This window comes from Chelonoidis abingdonii, chromosome 3 (assembly GCF_003597395.2).
Source record: "Chelonoidis abingdonii isolate Lonesome George chromosome 3, CheloAbing_2.0, whole genome shotgun sequence".
NCBI lineage: Eukaryota > Metazoa > Chordata > Testudines > Testudinidae > Chelonoidis > Chelonoidis abingdonii.
This window is the reverse complement of record NC_133771.1, coordinates 138,700,375-138,705,045: the sequence shown is the minus strand read 5'-3', so window position 1 is coordinate 138,705,045 and position 4,671 is coordinate 138,700,375.

Below are 4,671 nucleotides of genomic sequence, written 5' to 3'. Positions count from 1 at the left end.
CTTGGGGTGGAATATGGGCGGAGCATGCCTGGCTGTTTGGGGAGGCTCAGCCTCCCCTGGCCTGTGATACCCACTGCCATGAATGGTAAATGTTCAGAATGAATTTCTCCTCTGTTCTGAACATGAGGGATCTGTTAGGGCAGGGAGAGAAAAATTTTCAGTTCCACAGCACCCTGCATCCAACCCCCCCCCACCCCCCAGTGCTTTACCAACTTCAGGTTTCACAACCTCCCTGTGCTGTACTTAAGTACTGTAAGTAAATGGAGCAAGTTTCTCCTACAAAACAGTTTTGTTTTTGCATAGCATCTTCCACATTAACTGAATCTCAAAGCACTTTACAGAGTTAAGAGGTACAATAATAAATAGGAGAGAAATAATTCAGATGTATAGCCAGGGGCCATGAATTCTTTGGTCAGCAGGATCTGAATAATTTAAATACCACATCAATTGGTCTCCCCCCCCGCCCCCCGCATCAAACTGCAATTTCCCTAGCAGTGTGGAATAGATTAGAAAACATTAAAAGAAAATGAGGGTTTTATTAAACTAAATGTTAACCTGCAACTTGATTAAATAAATCCCATTTTAATTGTTTCCCCTCCAGTATACGTCATGCTGCTACAGGAGCTGCAGGTGACTGTGGGCTTCAGCACCGCAATACCCATCCATGCTCTAGCAGTTGTAGTGGGGGGAGGAGAGGGGAAGGTTTGGCAGCTATGTAAGATCCCATAGCTAAGTGGTGTTGAAGCCCACAATGTGGAAAGTCACCTGTTGCACTCCTCTAGAACAGACATATAAAGAATTGGTTACCAGATACAGGACAAAAACAGAGGATGACTAAGAGTCTGTGATAGTGAGGAAAAGACTTGGCAGGTACCATCAGACAAAATGTTACAATAAAAGCAAGACTTCTTCCACAGTTAAGAAACAAAAGACCCAGTGAGAATTTGGCAAGATGGTAGGGTGACCAGACAGCAAATGTGACAAATTGGGACAAGAGGTGGCGGTAATACGAGTCTATATAAGTAAAAAAGACCCAAAAATTGGGACTGTTCCTATAAAATCGGGACATCTGGTCACCCTACAAGATGGGCGCTGGCCAGCCAAAGCTACAGTGAACAAAGAAAAGGTCACCTTCCTCATACTCAGTGATCACAGATTAAGGCACAATCTTACAAAGGAATCGTAAGCATCTGCTCGAGATACCTGATCCAAGGCAAGTGAAGTGAGAGCAGACACAGAAGTGAAAACAATTCACAAACTGATCTTGTTATTTACCCTGAGACTGAGCAGTCTGGTACAGACAAGGATTTGACTAAAGAGGGATTGCAAGATTGGGATTACTAAAATGTCCTACAACACTGATTGAGATAGGTTAGAGTTGTCTTTAAGCAACCTGGAGAGTTAACTCAGTTATTGTATTTGTAATAATTTGATTGTTTAATTTAATAGAGTTTTAGTTCAGACAAAGAATTTTAAAAAGGGGCTCTAGAAAAGGAAAGATATGCTATCGAGCTAAGTTCTCCGGGAAGTGTAGGGATGACACTTCCCATATTCTCTTCAATCTTTGATTTCCTGGGGACAGTTTCTGCTGGGGCAGAAACAAAGAAGCCCATCACAGGGCAGTCACAGGCTACAAGTACACAGAGTAGTAGGAAGTTTGTTACCTCATTCGTGTACATAGTTCCTGTTCCTAATAAAGGGTTTATCTTAACACTGGTCTGCTCATCAGTAAGATGAAACATAACAGCTCTGGTCTGTCTCTCTGATCCCATCTCTCATCATATCACCCACCTTCTACTTGGCTCCACAGATGCCAACCTCAATGTCCCATTCATCCCATTCTCATCTCCAGATCTTTCCCTATGTTGTGTCATCCCCATTCCAGCTTGTTAAGCCACCATGCGCCCACATTCAAATCTCTCAAGACTCAGTTATTCCCCAATGCCCACAAAAAGTGAGCAGAACCAAGCCATACATAGAATAACATTAGCTCCAAGTTTACTCTTACCCGTGGGCTTCCCAGTGCATCCCATTTTCTCCATTTTTGTTACTTAGATTGTAAGCTCTTCAAGGGAAGATTGTCTGCATTTGTGGCTTGTACGAGTGCAACACATTCAGTGGCTAACAAATAGAATTAGTGCATTGGGTGCCATTAAAAGCTTATTTTCCACCCTTCAGTGATTGGGGTTTCCCCAATATCTCACATTTTAAGCACCTGAAGATACTGTGGCTAATGCTGGTGCCTCAGGCTGTGAATGGTGAGTTTTTAATGGAGCTCACGGTGAGCCCGAAAGTGGCCTTTACACAGATGCACGGGGGGCATGAGTGCAAGCCCTTCCTTGTGACACAAAAGGCCTGTCACATTCACAGTCCCTGTGCTTGGGTAGCACAGGTTCTGCACATCCCCTAGGCTCTTGGGGCACATAATACCACAAAGGGATCAGTGAGAGAGCAGGTCTTGGGCTTCTCCCCTCCTGCACCAGTTCATAGAGAAAGCCAGGGGGAATATACTATACTTTGGGCATGGATATAGCAGCAATTGCACTTGCCCTAACCCCAGGGAGAAATACTTCCTTGCTGAGGCAGAATTGTTCCCTGGACTCCTTCAGAGGGACTGTGGCTCTGCATTAACCTCAAGATGGAGTTCTGCCTGGCACTGCTCTCAGGGAACTCAAAGGATAAAGAATCGAGCCCTAGTTTTTTTGCCTGAGCATGCACTAGGAGTTTGAGTTAAATGGGGCATGGATTGCAATTTTATCCTGCATAATGAATTTCAGACAAGTTCTTGTTACTCCATGCAAATAGGATTAATCTGCTAAAGCAGCCAAATAAACATTTCTAGGAACTTAGCCCAAAGGTCATATTGTATTTTATTACCGGACAGCAATATTTATCACCTCTGTGTTCAGCCTGAAGACTTCAAGGAATGCCAGTAAATCACAAAATGAATTTAGCATATCACCTACTGCAATCAGGAAAACCTACCCATGGAATTCTGACTTAGGCGTCATTAATTCCCATCTAAGTTGATATTACATTTTGCAGTCTTCTCTTTACACAAATTAATTAAAATTTGCTAGCGTACAGCCGAAACAAAAGCTTTTCAGGTGTTTGATAACATGACATTGTAACCCGAGTGCATTTATTGTGTATGAATATGGCAAGTAACACAGCAACTATTCATTTAAGTAGGAAAAACTAAGATTGAATTCTCTGTGTGATCTATTAGTTTTTATATTTAGCATTCTGTAAGAAATACGACTCTAGCTGACTTATATGGAGATGAGTTGGGTGGATCATACAACAATCACATGTTGGACCTTGGACTTATTTTTTAAAAGTAAATTGGTAGGCCTAAGGATGATAGTGAAAGTTAATTTAAGCCTATTTAGGTTGTTTGTGAATAGGATATTCAAAAACATTTAGTGATTGACCTAACCCTGCTCCCATTGAAGTCAGTGGGAGCAGAGAGAGGCCAAGGGTCCCTACCTATGGTACCTCCAAGAAAGAGATTAGGACCAACTCTGTGCTCTGTTGCCATCAATGTGTTGCACCAGTGTAACAGAACGCAAAACTGGGCCTTTAGTGATGAGCTGTGTTGTGTGAACCCTCCTCCTCCCAGCAGAGTGGCTTTTTCACTTTGGAAGGAACGGCTGTGTCTGATACACCATTCAATGAATCACTCTCCTGCAGAGATAAGGATCTAACAATGTTAGCAACTCCAGATTAAGTAAACTAGTAGCTTAAAAAGTAGGACCAAATTAGAGCTATTAGTTGTGATGCTTAATTACCCTTCTTGCAACCTGATCATTCATCCCCTAAACTTAATACAGGGACATTTATATAAAATTCTTTGCTTACTCTAACAATATCATTTTCCTCCAATGAGCACAAAAGCAGTGCAACTCTGGTTAGGAAGAAGTTCCAAATGTTTTTAGTGACTTGCTACATATACATGGCAATTCCAGATACAGTGAACCTCATCTTATAGTGAAGTTATGCTATGGGGGAAAAAATTCACCATCTAAGGGTTCTATTGAATTTCATTTCAGGTAAGGGTTAGCAATATCTTTTCTCCTCCCTCACACTATAAACTTTCTTCTCTCTCACTGGAATAAAGCCATGTAACAGCTGAAGCTAAAACCATGAGCTACACTTTGCAAAATGTCAGCATGTTGTCATCATGACATTCATTATCATTCGGATTTATGCTCGCCATCATAATAAGCCTTCACATTGTGCCACTCAGTTGGATGACTGTCAGCTTTTTCCATGTTCCCATCCATATTCTGCCTCTTGATTATCCAGTCTGTCATTTAACCAAAATCTCCATGGTGCCCAGTAGTCAGTCTCTGTCAGATAGATGATGTGTACAGTGTATGTGGATCATGCTGACTAAAACACCGTACAATGGGACTAACCATCAGCAGAAACATAATGCTATTTCAAGGTAATTGGACCAAGAAGTCTTCCCTGGTGAAAAAGGACACCAGAGATAAAAAGCACTCACTCATACTTCAGCAAGTGCAATCCTGTCTTCTGACAGTAGCCAATGCCAGGTGCTGCAGAGGGAATGAACAGAACAGGTCATCATCAAGTGATCCACCCCCCCCAATCGCTCATTCCCACCTTCTGACAGACAGACAGGCTAGGGACACCATCCCTGCCCAT